Source organism: Lygodium microphyllum, chromosome 5 (assembly GCF_053477565.2).
Source record: "Lygodium microphyllum isolate KBCC chromosome 5, Lygodium_microphyllum_v1.1.10, whole genome shotgun sequence".
NCBI lineage: Eukaryota > Viridiplantae > Streptophyta > Polypodiopsida > Schizaeales > Lygodiaceae > Lygodium > Lygodium microphyllum.
This window is the reverse complement of record NC_141139.1, coordinates 107,182,526-107,207,208: the sequence shown is the minus strand read 5'-3', so window position 1 is coordinate 107,207,208 and position 24,683 is coordinate 107,182,526. Positions and strand designations below refer to the sequence as shown.

General features: G+C 36.6%; 1 pseudogene; it reads right to left on the bottom strand.

The window, feature by feature from the left end:
* Nucleotides 1-4,594: 4,594 nt before the first annotated feature.
* The window catches only part of LOC148036259 (pleiotropic drug resistance protein TUR2-like), a 62,194-nt pseudogene continuing 42,105 nt past the window's right edge, over nt 4,595-24,683 (bottom strand).

Here is a 24,683-nt window from a genome sequence, read left to right as displayed (position 1 = left end):
TCCATTACTTTGATCAGGAACTGCAAAAATGTAACTTTTTCCACCCATCGTAGTCCTACGGCCTGCAAACCATGACATTCCCTTTCTCATTGATGGGTATTGACATAAACTTCCTAACCTTTGCTCCTCCAAAGCAAGACTTTTTTGACAAGTCACAAGATTTTCCTGATCTCTTCTCATCTTTTTCAATTGTCACTTGATGCTGGTGTAGCCCAATTTCTGATAGCACTCGCTCCACATTGCTACACATTGCAATGGCTTCTTTTTATTATTATAACCAAAGAATATGCATTCATATACAAGTTTCTCCATGATTCTGAAAAAAGTATGCAATGAACAAATGTGAATACGATCCAATGGAACATTGAAGATGGGCTTCCAAGTGGGATCTTGTTTATTGCATGTCGATTCTTCTTTCCGTCCTTTCCTTCCACCCTCTCTGTCAAGCAATATAGACATGGATTCTTTGTATTTACACCATTGGAGATTACACACATGCCATTTAAAGTTTTCAAGTCTCCTGCAAGATGCCATTCAACTAAGTATTGACCATAACCTTCAATCGAGAGCATCTGACCATGTTCATGATGATCAATGATGCTTGGAATGCTTGTGTGCATTAAAAAAAACTACAGCACCTCAAATGTTTCCTTAGGAATCTCAAATGTAGTGAGCCACCACACATGGTGCTCTGATTGAACACTATAGTTCCCTAGGTTGTTCTTGTAGAATTGCAAAGCTCTACTCATCAAAGTTACACTAACTCTTTCAAGATTTACTCCTTTGATGACCTTACTTTCATCCAATTTTAGAACAAACTGCAATTTACCATTACATTCCTCAATAGACATATTGTAGTACATTACCATTGCGGACTGCACCTTGTACAAATCTAAATAGTAATTGTTGAGTTCGGTGAATTTCACCTCATATGCATTTTTTTTCCCAACTGTTAGTGTTTCCACGCATTGAACATGTATGGAATCTCCTATCACTTCCAAAACCTTTGTATTAAGTTGCCATAAGGCCTCTATTAACATTGAAGGTTGAGGAAGAGGCATGATTCTATTTCTCTTCAACACACGACCAAACTCAGCCTTCACACCTTTGAATATCTTTGAGTAAGTTGATGTGCTAATACCTTCCTTGTCACAAATGGATTGTGCATCCATAGTTGAGAACTCATCTAACACATCTTTTAATGTGCACTCAATCACCTTTTCCTTCAGAGCCTTAGACTTAGGATTGCTCAAAGCATTTTCCAATGTACTTTCCTTTAGCTATATACTTATACATGATCCAACCTCACCCTCCCCTAAGTTCTCATTCTGAGCTACCTTACGTGCTTTGATACATCGTTTCCACTGGCCGCTATTTACAATTAACTCATTGATTGGCTTCCTCTTTCGTTTGTGCTCCTGTGTTAGCTTGATGTTGATCTTTCTCAGGTCATCCAATTGTGCCTTTGCTTTCTCATATGAGGATGGATAGCTTCCTACATTGAAATAATTTGATTGTTTTGTTGAATTATAGTGTCATTCAATTGTACCACTTGTCCTCTAAGCTGTTGTATATGAAGCATTACAGATGTCTTAGTTGCTATTGATACAATGCCTAATGATAATGATTTGGTTTCAGCTACTTTGGGTGGCTTTAATAATTAGAAGGCTCAAGAATCTTTTTGTTACTTCTGCATATATATGGAAGCTATTTCTAGATTTTGGCGAGTTACTCTTTCTCATGACTATTAAAGAGATCAGAATGAAAGGTGAATCATTTGAAAGAAGTGGTGACTAGGTCCAAGATTTTATTCAAGTTCATCAAGGGGACATGGTAGATCCTCTTCAAGAGATCTTGATATGAGTCATGCGGGTGATAATTAACGAAACTGGTTAAAATCAACATTTTGATTATATGAAAATTTTGGGACATTGTATTAACTCTCGAGGTAGATACACAAGGAGCTTTTAATCATTTCCTACATAGGAAAAAAAAGGAAACTCCCTATCAATTCCCTAGTTAAAATTACATGTGTACTTTTAACTAGGAAATTGATAGATTTTTTTTTCTTTCCTATGTAGTAAGATTTTCCAATGTGGAAAATTTTTCCTATGTTTCCCTACATATGAAAATTTCCCTACATATGGTAATTTTCCTATATAATAAATTTCTTATGTAATTGTAAATTTCCTCTAACTTGAAAATATTACATTTTTCTTAGTTTGCACATTCCTACTTATATGAATTTCTAAGTAGGAAATTAGATAGAAATTTTTTAATTAGAAAATTATATAGAGATTATTTAGTTAACTTTAAATAGGATATAATACATATCAAATATATTAGATCAAATTTTTTCACTATATAGGCTTTTTTTTCATATAGCAAGAAAAAGTTTCTAAATAGATAATATTTCTCTTATAGAATTTCTCTCTTATGTCGTGAAAATGCTTGTATATAATTAATTTTATTAACCTGCTACACAGTCACGAAGCGAGAGCAAAAGCAAGAGCACAACAATCAGAGAGAGTTTAGACAGGTAGAAGTGAGTGTGAGCAAGCACAAATTGGGTGAGCAATCAACTTGGATAAGTTGGTGCAAACAAGAGGGTGGATTTTCATGGCACCTTTGCACCTATAGCTTGAATGGCTACCATTAGAGATATTATTGTCTTAGCCAGCCATAGGAGTTCGCCAGTTTATTAGTTTTATGTGAAGTTTGCTTTCCTTAATGAAGATTTGTAGGAGGAGATCTATGTTGAGCAACCTCCTAGATTTTCCTCATCCAATGGCAAGGTGTACAAATTGAATTACAGCCTCAAATAGGCTCCATGTGGTTGGAGTGAGACGATAGACTTGTTTCCCTAAGGGAAGTTAGGATATTGGCATTCCTCTTCTAATTCCTAATTGTATGTCCACACCTCAGCTAGAGGACACGCATTGTATGTGCTTTATATAATTGATCTCATCTTGATAAGTGAACATGCCCAAAAGGTCAAGCAAACAAAGGAGGCATTATTCACTGGGCAAATCTGATAGTCATTGGGCAAGTGGCAGTGCGACGTCACAAATCACAAATTTTCTACTTTATGTGTAGTCAACTATTTTCAATAGCTACTTGCTAGACCTGGTAATTTTATTAGGCTATTTTAAGCTATTTAACGGTAGCCTTTGCCAATTCAAACCGATATATCTATCTTCTTCAGTTCAGCATTCATCAAGGCTCTACAACATAGTAGAATATTGTCATCAAGTTCAAATGACTTTCCATAGTAAGAAGAACTATTGCATTCTGGAACATACTCAAGGACTATAACAAATCACTCACATCAAGGCTCTACAACATAGTAGAATGCTGCCATCAAGATTTATGGCCTCCCTTCCAACATACTCAATGACCCTCCAATCCCTCAGCCGTTATAGCCTTCCCACACTTCAAAACATCCCATAAGGAAAAACTAGTGTTAAGACCCAAACTCGTTTAATGCATTTTACACACAACTTACAAGCAAACCCTTAAGAGTACTTTTAATTTATCCTAGCATTACTTAAGAGTTATAAAATATGTGTCAAAGAGGCACCTGAAATAGTTCTGAGACAAGAATTCCATCTTTGTAAGAGAAGCTTCCTTGGTTTTGAAATGTCTCAATAAAGTTCTCAACTAACTGCTCTATTTTGCACAAAGGTTAAATTACTCAAGCCCCGAAAGTCATTCTTCTTTATTCTCAGAGTTCTATCTATTGCATCAAAATTCTATAAAAATAGCTTGCTACTACCGAAACTCTCTCCTCCCACCCCAATCCAAATTTTTTAAAAAGCTATTTAAGTACTCACTTTTGAATGAAATTTACCCCGCCTTTCAAAGCAGTTCCAAAGGCCTACCATGCTCCTATTTCCAAGTTCTCCACTGATGAGTCAATCACTTTCAACCCTTGCAGCAAAAGCAAACTAACCATCAAGTCAACTTCAAACTAATTAGAAGTGAATGGAACTTACATAGCACAAAATGAAAAGTATACATTTCCAAAAGAAAAATCTTGATCACCTCCTTCGAGATTTTCCAATGCAGCTTTTCGCAGCTCATCTTGGGGAGATTTTGATCTTGTGATTTCTACAGGTTCCTCAACAACCTTATCTTCTACGATGCTATCTTTTGTATCAAGCTTGAGTATCTTTTGTATTTTCCAATGCTATCTTCTACAAATCTCTTGGCAGCATACATGGATTGTTTTGAAAACATAGAAAAAGGAATTCCGCTTCGTAAGTAGGGCTTCTCTCCAAAGGCAAGCTTTAAGAAGCTCCCAATTATTGAGTCCATACTTCTGATAGGTAAGAGATGCAGGGTGGCTTCTTAATTTGTCAAATGGCACAGATAACTCTTGTTAAACAAGGGGACCCACATGATAAGAGTTGAAAGCATCTAAGAACTTTTTCGCAGTGATAAACCTATAAGGTTTAGCTTTGTCAGCCCAATATTATTCATGATCCTTCATGGATGTAACCTATAAGGCACGGAATCTATGGTGAGTTCTTTGGTTTTGTCATCCCACACTAACATGTACATATAAAGAGCAAAAACACAAAGAAAATGTAATCTATAAGTGAGCTATGAAGGAAAGTAACAAAGACGTTACATCTTGTACAAAATCAGGAGTGCTTTTTCTTTCAAGAAACTTGAAACCCATATCCTCAAAGAAGTTCAAAACTAAGTCTCGAGGTCCTTGGTAGACAATGTAACCTTCCGAAAGTAGAACCACATCATCAAAAAGCTCATAAGTCTCTAGGGCAGGCTGCAAAAGCGATACCATCATTGTGCCATCAAGCAAGTGCACTGACTGGCACAAGCATTTCACAATTTGGTAATTGGTGGAGCTATCAAGTCCCATAAATATTTCATCCATGAACAAGGCTCCGGTAGGACCTACCATCATTTCACCTACAACATTGCTTACTGTCAAGATCATAAAGTATGAGCCACAACCTCTTTTTTCAAGCTTCAACTACCAACATGGCCAAGCACAAGATTGAACAGGCAAGGGCCCTGGAACATTTTGCTATAAGCCAGTGTGTACGTTGCCCCACGCAAGAAATGAAGCTCTGTTCAAAGTAACATAGCGGTTGTTGCCCTCTGCTTCTGTCCTCTAGATATTCTTGCAATATCTCATTCCCGACGAAGGTATCAGCACAAATATCGAGTCCCAGAATCTATTGGCATGAATCCAAACACAACACATGCATTCATAGTCAGAACCATAAGCATTCACACTATCATCCTTTAGAGCATTGAAAAGGGAAAGATACCATACCTTTAAGACATAATCTATGACAATACTAGTTTCTTGACCTTCCATGGCAACTGCCTGCAGATTTTTCAATATACCTCAGCAGGTAAATTATGAATGTTATACAATTATACCATGCCACACTCTCCAACGTCACAATACATAAATGTGTCAACATAGTAGAACAATCTTGGGCAAGTAATAATCACCTTCATAAAAATATCTAGGTGAGGATCTGGTTTGATTCGTGCTTCTTTTTCTCTTTTGAGAAGCTCTACCAGCATATCTATTCATAAGTAGTTTATAAACTCTCTCTTGTGTGCTTTGATGGTCACTCCTTATTCTAGAGAAGTTCACCATGCAAAGCTGTAATAATGAGTGAAATAAAAGGTCCTAGGCATGCTTACCATGTTGTGTACCTACACCCTTATAATGACCACTAAAATCAAGTGTCTCATAAATAGTCATTTCATTGAAATGGTTATCTGTCTGACTAATGTATGTTGTTGTTCTTTGAGGAACAAATTCAAAAAAAGTATGACCATTGTAGGTTACTTTTCTAAAAGCCTATACTCATATAAACACTTTGGTGTAAGGATGCAATATTTATGCAAAAAATTAGTATTTGAACTTGCTACTAGTTATCAAGGTGAATGCAAATATATTTAAGCTTTGTGTTAGTCCCTTCCATTCTTCTATCTTTCATGATCAGAGGTTTGATCATTAAACTAAGCTTTGAGTCCATAGTTGAGCTTTCCAGCAAGAATGTGGAGCAAAGTAGTCTTCCCTAATCTTGGGGGTCCAAGTAGCAATGTCATCCTGCTCAATGAATTCGAACATAAGTTACTAGGCCTTGGATTTAATAACAATCTTGATAAGGTATAAGATGATGTTCAAGCATTGGAGACACCAATCTCCTCTTTCTATATGTATAACATGGAGGTCTTTGGAAAGTAATATCTATAAACTTGATAAGCAATAACATCAAGATATGAGATCCAATTTACATTATGTGTGGCAAGATAGGAGCATGTGTTTGTATCTATTAGGTCATGGAATCCAAATGGTGCTGGTTGAGGAAAAGTTGCAGCAAATGCAAGATACTCAAGCATGAAAATCCACACATACCATCACTGCATGCAAAAGAAACATGCAAATTAGAAATGGCTAAACCATGGCCTTGTCAAACCTACAACAAGTAGCTGAAACTATTGTGGGCTTCTATAGATAGACAACCACAAAGAGGTCCTCACTTGCATCAGAGGATACCTTAAGATTAACCCATTTTTCAATGCAAGTCCACAATGTAGAAGGCATAGTATTCTTGTTGCACATCATATGTATCAACCACAATCCTCAATTCACTAATCATACAAAATTAGCAGCAGAATTGAGAATAGTGCCATACATAAAAAGTTGGTTAAAGCTTTCTTGGGCATGCATGTGCAAGTCAAGGCATAAACCAGTTTGACATCTCCATCTTGTGAATCTTCTGAAGATGTTACTGCCACAAAAGAATTTTCACGTAGACTACCAAGAAGAACATTTCTCCCATCTAGGACCAGGCCTGAGCCTATTTCAGATTGTTGCTATCCTACATTTGACCCAATAGTCCAATGTTTGAAGTGATTAGCACCTGTTGTAACAAAAAAACTTCCATCTAAATCCCACTTATTGGCATGGATGTAGTTGTTGCTCTCACTTTGGCTATCAATGCTGCAGACTTGAGATCCCAGAGGTAAACTAAACCATCATGCAAAGATCCAACTGAAACAATATGTTTTCATGGGCACAAAAGGCAACATAAAATTCAGCTGGAGTTTCCATATTCATTCCTATTCATGCATATGCTGATGCTAATATTCCAAAAACATAATGCACTACAAACTTTGGACTCCCAAAAATATAAAAGCCTACTACTACTATTGATATGGAGGTTTTCCAACCAAGCCAAAGCTCTACCTCACTGTTAGGAGAGAATTGCACACATGAAACTTCATATTTTTGCGATTTCAGCTCAGCTAGGCAAGACCCATCGGTCACATCCCAAATAAGAACAGTTGGTTGATGCCGAGACGACTGACTGAAACAACAAAAAAACACCCAGCTTAGTGCCAAGAAAACTCGAGCCCTATAGCTCTCTTCATAAGGACTTTTCAACTGATTGTTGGAGGACTGGAATTGAAATCATTTTGCAGATGATATATACCTCTCTAGCAGCAATAAGTTTGCTTCCGTGAGGTGAATAAGCAACACATGCAAATTCTTTTGGAGTCCTTGCAACCATCAAAAACTTTGTCTGACAATTTGTGTTCACATTGTAAATGACTACAACACACCGTGGAACATATGCAACATCACCCATTGCAAAGTCGCAAGCCAACCCAGTTACATTGCTAGTTGTGAGCTGAATAACATTTTCCAGTTGAAGCTGCAAATCAAAAAGGCATCATTGATATAAAAGACTTAGTAAAATCATTTTAGCAAGAAAAACACAAGCATATGCCAGTTCTTTGTGTATGCTAGCTAATTTATGATAAATATAACATCACCATTGAAATATGCAAGCTTATCTGCACACTAATGCATATCAAGTGCTTCATGTTTGTTTAGCTTCTTTCATGCGATGTATACATGCATGCTTATGTGCCAAGCATTCTTGCATTCCTTAATTTTCCAAATTTTGTCTGTACATGAATTCAAATGTGTACATATGCCTAATTAGAATAACAATAATGGTGATTGATGCTACCTTTTCAAAGGATTCGGGGGGGCGGGGAGCTTTGCACTTGAGAAGCCTCATGCTGTGGGATGAGGAGTCTGTGTGGAAACTGTTGTGATTGGAAAGGAGATTATGTCATAGCAATTCAAAAAAGAAAAAAACAAGCCTTTCTTCTGGCAGTTGCAAAACTGATTTCAAGGAAAGATGGAGGAGGCCTGCTCACCGTCGGTGCAAGAGGTCATCAATTGCAGTGATAGTACTCAGAGTCTACGCAGCAGGACAAAAAAAGTGTAGTAACTGGCAGCAGCAGTGGCATTGCCCTACCTTATCAAAGGAAAAATGGCACAATTCAAGACAAAAACGGTGCAATAAGAGTACTCGGGTCCTCTTCTTTAGACTTCAGACATAGTAATCCATAGGTAAACCTTATATTAATAATAATCCAATAAATTTACATTGGTTGAACTCTTACCTTCCCATCTTAATCCTAAGAATATTGATTTAAACCTAAAATTTACTTATATTTTTTATAACTTCCAATAGACTATTAAATTTATATGTTTATATCATATAGGTTTTGTTTTTTCATGTTCTTAATGTTTAGCTGAGTATATCACCATAAACTAAAGTTCTTGAATATTCTTATTATGAACTATGTGATAATACATTTTCTTGGCCTATCAAGCTAGTATGAGCAAAATAATTCATCCTAGATTAACTCATCATGCATAATCATTCGTGTATTATAGCTCAAATTCAAGTCATGATTGCTAAAGCTCGATGATCTTGTACTACTCCAAGTTAGGATTTTAGAAATGTAGACTATAAAAATCCAAATGCTAAGCTTGTTTTTAGATGTTATGGACACTTCAAACTCATTAAGAAAATCAATGACAATGACTTTAAACTTTACCTACATTCACATTGGAATATTCACAATACTTTTCACATTAGTCTTCTTCGACCATTTGGAAGCACTTTACTTGTTCTCCCTATTTAATGATCAACCACCTTTGTTAAAAAAAGAACATAAAATTTTAGAATCAAAGCTATCATAAATACTGACCAAATGACCATTAGGGTTGGTAGTGCACTTATCCTATTTTATTATCTACACCTCAAATCGTTGGGTAACTAAGAGAAAACTACCCCTTGATCATTGTAGCAAATTCTCTAAGGTGCAATGAAAAAAAGATGAGAAGCTACTACAAAGGATTTTGTGGAGCTTTGGACCAAGTAGTAGGTGGAATTCAATTTCTAGAAGGTGATAACCACAATAAGGAATTGTGGAGGATTAGGGCTATAGAAATCCAAGGAGAAATTAAGTGAAAGGCCAAAAGGTTGATCTTCAAATTGCTTTACAAGCTCAGTGAGGAAAACCATGGGCTATCATGATTAAACACATGTAAGAGAAGGCAGAGATATATGTGAAAAATGGACATCACTTACCCATAAGGCAAAGTCACATGGGGAAAAGTGGACAAAACTTACATGGGTGAAAATGGACAACACTTAGGAGGATAGTGCTTGCGAATGGGAACATGTAGCTCCCAATATCTATCGTGAGAAGTGCTCATTGACCAATGGAAATAAGTTGTGTCCAAGGTTCAATGAAATTTTGGAAAGCAGAGTCATACGAGAGGCAAAATGTTTCTACAAAGTGTCTGGATGTTTCCCCAACCTGATGCTATGAACATACCCCCCCCCCCACACCTAGGACCTCAAAATGGCAACAAGGGAATAGTGAGATGGTAGGACCTCAATTGTGATACATAAAATGCAAGATACTCACATGAATTCTCAAGGTTTTATCATGTAAGAAATCTATGTGGTGATACCCTATTGAAAGGTTACCAAAGATTTTTGCAATGCTACTTTCTTTAGCTACAAAAGGGTTGAAATAAAGGACTATTGCATTATATCATATCAATAATCATTGAATGCAAGCCACAACTAGACAGAAAGTGTACATCAAATAGGAGAGCATCCTTAGAGGAGAATTTGAAGAAATAGATATGATAAAATCCATTTCTTTAATGTGTAAACTACAAGGTGCAGTTGCGAAAAGACTCCATATCATATCTCTATATGATGAGCATGCCAAAAATGTCAAATAAATTGGTCAAACATGTATCAAGAAGATATGCCATTTTCATTTGAGTGATTCTGCCTATGCTTGATGATCCATTAGGGCTTTTCTTCATAGATCATTTTCATCCTCTAACTTTGCCCCTTCTATGCCATGAAGCAAGTTAGGAGATCGATATAGGATTTTTTAAAATGCAACATATGGGGCTTTTTACATCTCTTAGATCATCATCATCCTTAAGTTTTCCTCTTCTATGTCATGAACCAAACAAGTATATACATGCAAGGAGGTCAAAGCATGACATACATACACACATGGAATATTTAACTATGTTATCATCAAGTGTGATACTTATAATAGAAGATACTCATGTGATTTCTCATGTTAAAATAGAGGATAGTGCTTGCAAATGGGAATATTTGCTAGCACCCCTAGAATAACCTCAAAATGGCCATAATGTGCCCTTGCCACCAAAGTCACCAAAGAAGATTCATCATCACCATACAACCAACATCTCAAAAGAGCCTCCAAAAAGCTTGTTGGAATAGTTACTCCCACACTAAACACCATCTTCTAACAAGCATCAATGTCAATATAGCGCCTCCATTAGGGGCTCCTTCCAAAGGTCTGTATGTATCTCCTATGCTATCCTAGCAACTTGCAAGGAATCAAAGGCCTTCCCCTTATGTGTTGATTGCTTGACCCACAGAGAGAGAGAGAGAGAGAGAGAGAGAGAGAGAGAGAGAGAGAGAGAGAGAGAGAGAGAGAGAGAGAGAGAGAGAGAGAGAGAGAGAGAGAGAGAGAGAGAGAGAGAGAGAGAGAGAGAGAATCTTTCTAGATTGCCTTCATTACATTGAAATATTGTCCTATGTTAACATCAAGTGTGATACATAAAATGCAAGATACTCACATGAATTCTCAAGGTTTTATCATGTAAGAAACCTATGTGGTGATACCCTATTGAATTGGACACACAAAATCACAGAGAATATGAGATTTGACATGGAAACTAGTAATTGAGGGGGGTGATTAGTACCTTCCCATGAAATATTTCACATTCATCTTGAGGAATGCTTTTTGATTAGTGATTCTCAAGTGTAAATTTTTTTCATTCAATTTCATATAGTCAACTTAATTTCCCACTTAATGTTCTTGGTTGATTGGTGCTTCTCAAGTATATATTTGTTGTAGTTTATTTCATGAAGTCAAGTGAATATTCTTAGGGATTATTGTGAGTCTAGTCATTGCTACGATCAATAGCTCAAGGCTTGAATCTTCTTTGACATTATGTGGCCTTCCAAATGCTACTATGGAATGGTCTTCTTAGAGATTTGAGAAACTATTGGACATTGATGAGCTACCACATGTGGGAAGTTGTTTTCTTATCCCACACTTCATAATTGTTGAATCTTCTTTGTGTTATCTTCAAGGAAAATGTAGTATATGTGTGAGGCTTGAGTATTCATGGTTGTAGAATCAATCTCTTGTTACTATAGAATTTATTAAGTATCAAGAGGGGGTGCTAGAAATGTCCATACCACTCTATAAAGTGCACTGTGGTTTTGCTCATTAGGGTCCTCAATATTGTTTATACTTTACCTTGTGTTAGTACCAATTAAGTGCATGATCTTGTGACATTCTAAGCACACACTATCTTTCTCAAGAGAAGAGCTTATTAACTAAGGAAGATAGTGGTGTAGCTCTCTCTAAACCCAAGTAAGCATGAACATTGCCCTTTCCAATAAATTTGTTCTTAGGGATGATTTGTGACTCTAGTCATTGCTATGATCAATATTAGCTTGAGGCTTGAATCTTCTTTGACATTATGTGGCCTTCCAAATGCAACGACTATTGATTTCATGAAGTCAAGTGCATGTTCTTAGGAATGATTTATAAGCCTCATCATTACTATGATCAATAGCTCAAGTTTTCTTTAACATTATGTATTGGCCTTCGAAATGCTACAACTATTGATTTCATGAAGTCTACTTCATGTTCTTAGGAATGATTTGTGAGTATAGTCATTGCTATGATCAATAGCTTGAGGCTTGAGCCTTCTTTGACATTATGTGGCCCTCCAAATACTACAACTATTGAATGGTCTTCATGTTCTCAGGGATGATTTGTGAGTCTAGCCATTGCTATGATCAATAGGTCGAGGGGCTTAAATCTTCTTTGACATTATGTAGCCTTCTAAATGCTACAACTATTGAATGGTCTTCTTGAAGCTTTGAGAACTATTGGACATTAATGATCTACCACATGTGGGAATTTTTTTTCTTATCCCATGCTTCATAATTGTTGAATGTTCTTTGTGTTGTCTTCGAGGCACATCTAGTCTATGTGTAAGACTTGAGTATTCATGGTTGTAGCTAGCATTTATTAAGTATCAAGAGGTGGTGTTAGAAAATTCCATGCCACTCTAAAAAGTGTATTGTGTTTTTGCTCATTAGGGTCCTAATCTATATTATTTATACTTTACCTTGTGTTGATACCGACTAAGTGCATGATCTTGTGATATTGTAAGAACACACTATCTTCTTCAAGAGCAAAGCTTATTAATGAAGGAAGATAGTGGAGTATGTCTTAAACCAACTAAGCATAAACAATGCCTTTCCAATAGATTTTTATTTGACCCATTGTGGAATCTCCTTCTTAGAGGGTATTTGACCATGAGAAACATGAAAAAAAATAGCCATAGCTTGAAATACTCAAGATTTGCTAGGTGTCGTTGTGAGAATTGATTCATCACCTAAATTCTCTATTTGATTGAATGATTTGGGCTTCAAAGTAGATATATTTTTTTATTAATGAAAATCTTAAATTGGCCTATTAATTATTAGAAGGATATCAAACTTTCGAAAACTTGTACAATTTCTAGAAATTAGCAATGTATCTTTGTATCTAACTTTTTTGTGGTACCCCTTAACACATATGCATTAAGTTTTGATATCTATCACATTTTCTATTATAAAACTTTTAACCTGAACTATCCTTTATCATAGGTAAGATGGGCAATGTGTCCTTAAACTCTAATGTGATTTGGGATAATCAAAGTAAGTGCAACAAACTTATGTATGCGAGAAAATGAAAAAACCCTAACCTAACTAAGATGGAATACTACTTAATTTTGAAATTCTTCGGTAGCCATTTCTCTTTATTCTAGAATGGTAGAGAGCTTGAGGTAGCATATGATTTTTTTTCAATAAAATCGGCTCCTTAGTGTTGGCTTTTTTCTTGCATTCCCTTAATTTTGTAGCCCTTTCTTGCATAAAATTCGGCTTAAAGATCAAATAAATCTACTTTTAGTAATCATTCTCAATCTTCTGAGTTGTAAGAAATTTGTCATCCCCTTTGTAAGGCTAAAAATCTCATTGTATAGAATAGATGTATTATTAAAAAAAGAAAACAAAATTAAATTAAATAAAGAACATAGGATCACCACATTGCACCTAAGGGTTCTTAAAATAGGTACACCTTTGCTTGTGGTCTTGGTCCGTCGGCTCTATCCCTAATCCCCTAGTCCTTTTATTCATGTTGCCCATGCACACTCACTGCACATAAAGAGAAGAACATATCTAAGAAGTATGCATTGTCTATGAACTTGTCACCTTTGGTCACTTGCACATTTTCTTCCTTATATCACATCAATGCCCGCGACAAAGCAAGGTAGAAAAAGCACTATAAGAAAAGGTCATTCAACTAATGAAGACTTATTCTCAAGCCATTCAACTATGATGCATCTTATGCAGCTTATAATGACATCTTCAAAATCTCCTTCAAGTATAATTTCAGCCAATCACAATACTTTTTCAATCTCTTCATCAATAACACAGCTACAAGGAACCAGAACGACTATCTTCCAACTAGGTAATACTGAAGTATTCATGTGCACTCGTGTAATATTAGTACCATAATTTATGCATGGTTTGGGTCCTCAAGTGTAGGATAGCACTTCAAGTTTTCTTGGAGTTTCACCCATCTTCCAAACTAACAAATATTTCATGTACACAATAATAAGTCTAGCATTTCCCTTTAGGGAGAGAGTGTACAAGAGGTTTTCACTTGGAGGTACTAAAGATTCTAAGGATCAGCACACAATTAGTTATTCTTCAAGATCTTCCATTCTAAGGATCACCATCTAAGCTTCATAGTGGAAGTGCATGGGTAGAGAGAGCTATCTTTGTCTTAATTCATTTGAAATTAAAGAGGCTTATGTTCTTCTCATATTTGCTATATATTCTCTACTCCTTGCTTAGATTTTGTACACTGCACTATGTAATTTCTACATACTATCAAAGCCCAAGGAGCTTTGAGGAGTGAAGAGTACATGAGAGGCAAGGGCGTCAAGATAAAATAGGAGAAATATTGTTTGCTACATCAGGTAGCAATACTCATGTATTAGGTGGTGGTGCTACTGTACTAACAATTCAAACACCGAGGAATCATGCACTAACCTTTAGTGAGGGCAAGCTAGATGGTACAAACTACACTTTGTGAAAGTTTAAAGTTACAACTATCTTTGATTCTTATGAGCTTTTAGAGATGGTGTTGGGGACTAATTTAGAACCATAACCCACCCTAGACCCATCAAAATTTGAGTGCTATGATTTCTCCAAATCTAGATCTTTTATGAGCATGGAAATGAATGAATACAACTGCATTATGCACCTTAGTTACAAGCTATTGTGATAGTGTTTTGACCTTGATTCAAGCCTTCAAAGGCCTGGAACTTAGTGAGAAATCAATATAAAATGCAAAATCAAACAAGGTTTGAGAGCTTTGAGAATCAACTAGCACTAGAGAAGTTTATTGAAGGAGAGACAACTCAAGAATTTATCACTCAAATCAAGAATCTATGTAATCAAATGGTTGGCATTGGGATATAAAAGATTAATGAAGAGCTAGCTTAGAGGTGTCTTAGAATTCATTTGCCAAAGTTTAATGGATTGGTAATTGCCCTAAACACTTAAGTGAGACTCAAGCTTTGACACTTGAGGAAATTTGCACACTACTAATGGAGGAGGAGTTGCAACTTAAAGCTCAAGAAGATATCGATAGTGGAGATATTGCATTCTTTGCTAATGCAAGAGGAAAAGGTGGTTCCTCTACCAATGGTAACAAAAAGAAGAAAGGTGGTAAGAAAAAGTTTCAAGGATAGTACTTATGTTGTAAGTAAGAACATGAAATTACTGAGTGTCTCATTAAGAAGGAAGATGAAAGAATGGTATGTTGAAGACTAAACGAAAGGAGTTAGCCAATATGGATGAAGTAGGGTTGGAGATATTCATTGTGACCATTGAGGAAGTATGTTCATTAGGACAAGAAATATCTACTATTGACTCATGGATATTGGATTAGCATAAGAGATTTGGTCACATTAGTTTTGTAGTGTTAAAGGAGATACATAAGCAAGGTATGGATGTTCACCTACCTATAGTGTTAAAGATTTATATGATGGGCAAGCAACAGAGCAATGCATTTCCAAAAGAAAGCAAGAATAGAATGAAGGCTTCTCTAGAGTTGGTGCATGTTGACTTGTGTAGTAAAATGCCTACACAAGACTTGGGAGGATATTCTTATTTTATGTTGATTGTGGACCACTAAAATAGGAAGATGTGGGCGTATCTCCATTGTGATAAGATCACTCAAGCTTTTGGTAAGTTTAAAGAATGGCAAAAACTTGCTGAGAATGAAATAGAGCAAAATGTGAAGAAATTTAAAATAGACGGTGATGGTGAGTTCCACTCAAAGGAGTTTGAGGAATTTTTTAAGATCAAAGGGATTAAGTATCAATTGATGACACCTTATACACCTCATTAGTCTGACATTGTTGAATGCAAAAATCACACCATTGTGGAAATGGCAAGATGCATGCTTAAGAGCAAGGGATTGCTTAATTGGTTTTGGGCAGAAGCTATTCATACTACAATCTACATTCTCAATTAGAGTTACACAAAGTCTCATAAGAGAAAAAGTTCTCATGAGGCCTATTCTAGTAAGAAACAATTTGTCTCACACTTTAGAGCTTTTGGACGTGAATGTTATGTACATGTTTCAAAGGATAAGAGAAACAAGTTAAAATAAAAAAGCACACAATATATATTTTTGGGTTATAGTGATGAGAAAATGGTATACAAATTGTATGACTAAGAGGCAAAGAATATCATAGTGAGCTATGATGTGGTAATCAGAGCACCTACACACAGTGGAGAAGGAGAATATAAGTTCTTCCACTTTATTATCCAATGAAAAAGTAGTCCATTGTGAACCTATTTCAAGAGCTATCCATATCCTCAAGGAGGAGGAAGCACCATCTTTCAATGACGAGGAAAAAGTTCACCAATCCTATGCCTCACACTATTGAGGAAAAGGGAGATGGACCAAGGAGGTCTCTGAGAATACAAGAGTCAAAAAGGGATTTTGCTCACATAGTTAATATGGTTTTGATGACTCTAATTATAAGAGAAGTAAAGGATCCAATAGACTTGGAAGAAGCATTTGTTGATCTAGCATGGAGAGTAAGTATGTAAACCAAGTATGAGAGTTTAATGTAGACGATACTTGGGAGTTAACATGCCAAAAAAGAGGAAGATTATTGGCACTAAGTGGGTCTAGAAGGTCAAGTATAAGAGTGATGGGATTTTAGAAAAGTACAAAGCCAAATTAGTTGCATAGGGATTTTCACAAGTTGAAGGATTTGATTTTCCATAATCATTTGATTCAACTACCAGAATGAACACTATTCCCATAATACTTGTAATGGCCACTCATTTGAAGTAGCCAGCTTACCAAATAGACATTAAATTAGCACTCTTGAATGAATATATCAAGGAGGAGGTGTATGTGGCTTAGCCACTAAAATTTGAGGTCCCCCATTCTCAAAAAAAAATCTATAAGCTGAAGAAGGCATTGTATGGGCTGAAACAAGTCCCTAGAGCATGATACTAGTTGGATATATTTCTTTTTAGACTTGAATTTCAAAAGATGTGCCCTAGATGCTGACTTACATGTTTACAAGGATGATGAAAAGTATATAGTGATTATCCAATATGTGAACGACCTTCTCATTAAAGGTGACTATGAAGATATGATCTATCACACTCAAAAAGCTTTGAGCTCTGAGTTAGAAATGATAGACTTGGGCTTGTTACGCTATTGTTTGGGATTGAAGTTTGTTGGCAAGAGCCTGATAAAATCTTTATCTCTCAAAAGAAGTATGCATGGGAGATCTTAAAAGCCTTTGGGATGACCGAGTGTAAGGAGATAGATACACCTATGGAGGTCAATGTGAAGTTATCCATTGAGGATACAACAATACGAGTAGATATTGGGATGTACATGAGGTTGATTGGTAACCTCATCTATTTGTGAACACTAAGCTAAATATTGGTTTTACTATTGGTGTTTTGAGAGGTTTCTCAAACAGACCATGAGAAAGTTGTTGGAAAGTTGGGATGTAGGTGCTTAGATACTTGAAGGGAACTCTTGACTATGATATTACATACAACTCTAAAAGTGGTCTTATGGGAAACTATGACTCAAATTGGGCAAGTGATAGGGATTCCAAGAAATTAGTTTATGGATATTGTTTCTCTTCAGGTTCAAGGATCTTCTCTTGGATTAGTAAGAAGAAATCAACTATGGAATTATCTTCTATTGAAGTAAAGTACAAGGCCTCTTGTTTTGTTGCATGTAAAGCAGTATGGTTAAGGGGAGGATCCTATGGCATATGGGAGTAAAGGATGAAGATTTAACAATGCTAAGAGATGTGACAATTAGAGTTGCATCAACATTGCCAAAAATCTAGTTTTCATGCATGCACCAAACACATTGGGATCTAATATCACTATGTGCACTACTTGATCAAAGATAGAATAGTAAAGCTACTCTATTGTCCAAGGGAGAATAATGGTATAGATGTCTTCACCAAAGCTCTAACAAGGGATCTTTTTTGAGTTCATCTTCAATGATTTTGCATTGGTCTCAGGATTTAGTTTGGACACATTAATGTGGGTGTTAGATATAATCAATACCCCATCTTCGTAAGGTTCCATAGGTGATTTATGGTGCTTGAAGTTGTAAGGCTCCCATTATGAGAAGAAGCCATGTGTGAGCCTATGTATATCTTAGATGAGGTCTATGTGACTGGATGGAAAAAAGGTGACCTTTGTGGATCTAGCCTTTGGATTTGATAGAGTAGTTCTGCTTGTAGCAACTTGAGTCACAAAACCTCGAGTTGTAGGGGTGTGGGAGTTATTATTAAGGATCTCTATTTTGGGGTCGGAGAGTTGTAGAAGCAGCCATTAGGCTAGCCCACTTGATGAGGTTCTGGGAGCAACGTCCTTAGCCCGAAGATAAAGGAAATATTCCCTTGAATAATTCCTGGCATACTAGGAAAGGTTAATAATATGATTGGATAGGCTGAGTAAACTACCTTCCTAGGTTATAGAAACTATACAATTATATAGCCAAAGGGAATATACTATGCCTAGAACCATTGCAAGTGTAACCTAGAAGTAATTCTAGATACTAATAGTAATTAAAGGTTAAACACGACCAAGAGTAAGTAAGTGATTAGCCAAACAAGCCTAACAACATGACACTAAAATTGTATAGGGAGAAGAAAATCAATCAGGCAAGTTAAGATAAAGGTGAGCACTCAATGGTGCTTAGGGTTACCAACAAGGATATGACAAACCAAATTAATCATTTGTAATAAAAAAGAAAGCCTAATTGTACACAAAAAATCATGATTTCACTAGGATGTGTTGCTAAGAAAAGAACTTTTTTGATCCTTAAACTAATAATTGTGAATTTTTCTCAAGGTATTAATAGTCATCTCAATGGTGTGTAGTTTAAATCATTAGATACCTTGACTTATAGCTAGTTAAGTGCTTGATATTACCTTAAATTATATAGAAAGCTTCCATATATGGAAAAGAATATTGCAAGAAGACCTCTAGATTAGCATGGAAATCACTTGAGGTTGATCACTTGGTAAGATTGACATCTTTTTATCAAGTGGATTACCTTGCTCATTAACCGAGTACCTTACTTGCCTAGCGATATTATAGCTCACGGAGAGAGAACATGTAAATCATGGAATTATAATAATCACGATATTTTACAAAAAATCACCATGAGAATATGGTGATTTTTATTTTATTTTATTCATTCTAAACTTTATCTATTTTCCACATGATTTGTGACTTCTCACATGAGTATACGCATGTGATATTGGTTACATTATGTTGGGTAGATAGATAAAAGGATACTAATATATTTTGTGTCGTGGTGAACAAATTATCAAACATAGTTATGCTTAATAAATATTTTGGAAAGCATTTTTTAATGCATGGAAATTATACACTTCATAGTGTGAAAATTAAATTTTTGTAGGCATTTAGTAGTACAAGAACTTTCCATGCACACGTGTAATTGATTTATTTTGGATGTATTTATTATGAATGTGTAAAAATGTTAAAATATTTTTTATGGATGTAAATATATTAGAATAGGTTTGATTTATTTTGTCAAAGAAATTTTGCAAGAAAAGGAAAAGCAAAAACATAAAAAGATGTCCCCAATGTATTTGGAGCATAACAGATTAATAGAATTTATAAATACATACATGGGGAAGTGGATATACAAAATCTATAATAGAAATGCGCTTTCCAAAATATTTATGCTACATAATCCATCTAATAATTTGCTCACCATAACACAAATTATTAGTATCCTTTTGTCTATCTATTAGGCATAATGTGACCAATATCACATGTGTGCAATGTGCAAGAAGTCATTGATCATGAGGGATCTATACATAATTAGGGTGATCTAGATGTGTTCAAATGCATGGATCTAGAGCATGGCTATGCTGGATGGAACATAAAGACAATGTTCATGATGTCATAGATTAGAGAAACCAAATATTACTCAAGGGAATTAGGTTCCAAAATGGAGTCTTGGACTCATAAACACAATCTTGAGTATGACACTGACTATGATTAAAAGGACAAAGTACAATAGTATTCCATTATTGAATGATACGAAAGTACATCACTTTATAGGCTCATGATAGTTCCCTTTTTATCCAATGTGCATATGGGATTCAGGACATCTCTTATTGGAGCATACATCATTTGCCATTTCTCAACACCCCCCCTCAAATGATAAGGGGTTCCTACACTTGCTAGCTTTTGCCTCCCCTATATGATGACATGGCTCGAGAGACTAGCTCAATATAGGCGGCCTAGCCAAGTTAAAGCTTGAAACCTTACATCTTTGGCAAGGGTTTTGCATTACAAAGAAAATCCACTAAGGGAAAGAAAATCCACTAAGGGAAAGAAAATCCACTATGGAAAAACATAAGATTCACTATGGGAAATATAATTTCTTCAAGCAATTTGTCAAGGTTGTTGTCGATGGCGGAAGCATATTCTTTTTCTTCTTTATTCATGAACTGATTTCTGATTATGGTTACCATTTTGCACCCGTTGTGCTCTTTTAAGGTGGAAACATTCATTGGTTATATAGCCAATCTTACCACAATAATGATATGTCATCCAATCTTTGTTGTCAGAGTTGAATCCTTGGACTCTTCCTTTAGGTCCAATAGCTCCTTGGTATATAAGAGGTTTTCCCTAGATGATGGGACACCATATTTTACTTTCTTGTTCTTCTTTTGTTCTCCTCATCAAGAAGAGAGTGCTCAATATATTTCTATGAAAAATTAGGTACATTGCTGAGAGTAGAGACAACATTTTCATAAGGATCTTGGTTTACACTAGCAAAGAGTACAACAATGGCTTCATCTTCATTTATTGTTTTCTTCAAAGTGGCAAGTTGAGTTTTTAGACTTTTGAATTTGTTAATATGCATAGTCATTGAAGTGTTGTCTTTTATGTCAAGCTTATAGAACTGCATTAACAACTTGACCTTAGAGTTTTTGGCTTGACTTCCAAAGATCCTATGAAGCTCATCCCAAGCCTTTTTAGCATCTCTGATGCCAGAGATAATATGGTGCAATACATCGTTAGACAATCCCCAGGCAATAATTCCTAGAGCTTTATTGTTCATCTTTTTTTATGCTTTTGTCTTGAGCTGGACTTCTTCAATGAACCTGTCTTCATCATCTTCCTTCTTGCTATTTTCATCTCTTGCATCATCCTCAAATAGATTCCAAAGATCCTTTCTCATGAGATGGTACATTGTCTTTTATTTCCAGGCATGAGAGCCTTCACCATTGAATTCGGCTATTTGCTCAAGTTCAAACATTTTGAAGGAGGTCTTACCGCGAGTATACTGAGGCAGTGTCTATCCTTTTACAATGAGATTGTGGCTTACAAGGGATTTAGTCAATCGGGCATTCCACATTAAAAATCTTCATGTTTGGCATGAGCATCAGATGAGTGAGATCAGACCAACAATGAGTTAATTCTTGAATGTGCCAAAAAAACACAAGTGATGGCAGTGTCAAAGCCCACTATGTAGTATCAAAAGATACTAGCTTGATTCTTGATGTTGTTGTTGCTTGATGTTTGCTTCCTCTTGTTGATTGGGAGTGATGCTTTTTTGGAAGCTGTGTAAGAACTCAAATTAGAGTGGCATAGACTTCAGTGAGTTGGAATGAAGTTAAAAACTGAAGTGGGAGAAGGACTTGAGCTTGGTGTTGGATACTTGGTCTTGAGGTCTTCAAATATTTCAATCTCCCCTCCTTGCTACACTACAAGATATAGGCCTTATACCGATGTTAAAAGTGACGAAAATATAAATAAAGAAAATTTTCCATGTCATCTCAAAAAGTGTCGTTATTGGCGAGGACATAGAACAGTCGGTATTAGCATTGTTATCAGTGTCACTATTTGTGTCGATATTACGCAAATAACGACGCTGATAACGACACTTTGCAAATTTGCTAATAATGACTCGTGCAGGTAAATTTGCGACGCTAATAGCGACAATACTAAGAAAAAAAAATTGTGGTAGGACAGCAGTGCATTATGTGCTTTATTTGGGCCATACAAAATAGTTTTTGCACTGTGTACAATGCTCGTGTAAATAAAGACAAAGTGTACTTAAATTATAACACTAATACATGAAATAAATACATGATTGCATAATAAAAGCGACTGGTACAATCATGGCAAGATATCACTACTACATAGAATATGTCTATACAGATCACGTGACTAGAAAAGAAGGGTGTGTGAGCTCCAAGGATCCAAGGGCGAGCTATAGATCATCGCCATCCGAAAGCTCGTCCCACCGCAAAGGAGCATCGAATGGACTCTGCAAAAAAAGAAACAACTACACATTAGTCCACCATACAATAATGCATTCTAATTAAACATGGTAACTACGGACAAGAAAGATGAGTAACTTAAAGGGCTGCTGCGTCCATACAATCGGTCAATCAATGCAGTGAGGCCGTGCCTCTCTACATATCGAGTCTCAAGGCCGGTCAGATCGTGATTTGTAATGGAGTGTTGCAAAGGAAATAAAATACTAATAGTTAGAAACACGATTGTCAGTACAAAGGATATTGCAAAAAAATAAGCAAGCAAAACAAAAGAAAAACTTACAAAGTCCTCTAGATATGTCTTGTGGTCCTCCCAAGATGATGGACCACTTCGGCCTCTAGTCATGCCCTCGGTGCCTCACGTTGTTGTCTCGAACGTCTTGGAGAATCTGTAGCCTCCTCCCTCAATCGGTGCCAGTCGTCCGCATCTAGCCACTCAGGCTTTGCAACCCCACTCTTGAGTGCCTTGCATGCATCCGATCGTCTGTGTGACATATATGCACACATGCACTGCATCATCCAACCCATAGAAAACCTATCTATTGCAGCTAGTACTGGAAACTCCTCATACAAGGATGCTACTATGTAGTCCTTGCTCCCCTCTGGTTTTTTTTTTTCAATGATCCAAGACGTTGTGCCGAAAAACTTGTTGATACAACTCTCTCATGCGAGCCATCACCCTCCTCCCCTTATCATTCATGATGATAGCTCCTGACCTATCATCTACAAGGTAGACATACCCCTCTGGTGTATGCCTAAGATGGGTCCTTTCCCACCTACCAGCACGCTCCTGGACATATCCAGGAGACCCTTGTACATCTCGTGTACCGACCGAGGTAGTATCTATTGGAATAGCATCCATAGGGGTGCCACTTGTGGACGGCTGAGCAAAAGCCGGAGTGATTGGAGTAGGCATCTCCATAGGTGTGACAAATTCTGGAGGTGATGCAAATCTAGCAAAACGATGAGATGGAGACACCACATCCGTGCCTCCATAGCAACCACCTGAGCCACGCTCTCTGGAACCGCCAGGAGAGCGAGGAGTAGCACCTGTATCCCGAGCCGACCTCAAGCTCACTGCATCCGTATCTCTACAGCATCCCCCTGATCCTAAAGGACTCCCCTTGTCTGGCCCAAGTCTGAGGCATTGACCTCGTCTACTCAAAACTGAAGCATTTGATTGCACCGAAGTAGATCTAATAAAGCGGCCTGACGAGGTTCAATAGACAGCTCCTGGTCCGCCATGTCTCTGAATATCGCCATCTAATCTAGAGATATGCACGTGAAGATATCTTGCAACTCCTCATTGCTCATCCCTCGACTCATCCTGATGATCTAAGTATCCACAAAGGTCACTTGCACATATAAAAAATAATGTTAGTATAATCAATTTAAATCATTCAAAGCACGATAATATAAATCTTTAAAAAATTATCTTACTTAAAATGCATATCTTATATATCCTTATAAGCGATTAGTCAACGAATTGAGTAAGTGGATGCTCCAAGTATGAAGTATCCTATGGTCCCATGTAAATCTCCTGACACAACTCGGCATAAACTAGAAGGTCGATAGACATGTCACCACAAAAGGATGAGTCCACCTTGTTCTCAAAGAATTCTTGGACTCTTGTATTTCCATCATTGTTACCCAATGTTGGCTCCTCTACATGCTCCAAGCTTTTGGTGGTCTCCACCCCTTGCAATATCGACCCCTCTATTTGTATATTGTCCTCATCTATGCTCCGAACATCGATTTGATTATATACTCTCACACTTCGGGGAGCTGAAGGTATAACATACCACCATTGAGGTTGTCGATGGTTTGGATAGAAGATTACTTGTTCACAAACACGTACAAGAGAGATTTAACTATTGTGACATGTATAACAAAAAAATGAGTTCATGCACCTATTCACAATGGGCTGGCAAAGGTGTCACGCAAATCTGTCCATTTTTTTTCAGAATCTATTTCAAAAAATCCTGATGGACCTCGTCGAACTGTTACTCTAGCTCCTTCAAGTACCACTGTGAACCATTGCACATCGAATAGTATCATGGAGAAGCTACGGTAATCCACTGTAACAATACTTTTCAAGTTCCCAAAATACTCCATCTCATCTATAACCGTGTTTGGATTCGTTGCTTGTTCGTTGGCTCTCTTGCTCGAATCTTGCCATGATACAACAGTCTGTTGTGGAGTGCATTTTATCAATACACTCCACACGAAAATACCGTCCGTGCAACCATGTTACACTATATATTTTGTATTGTACATTGAAATACTC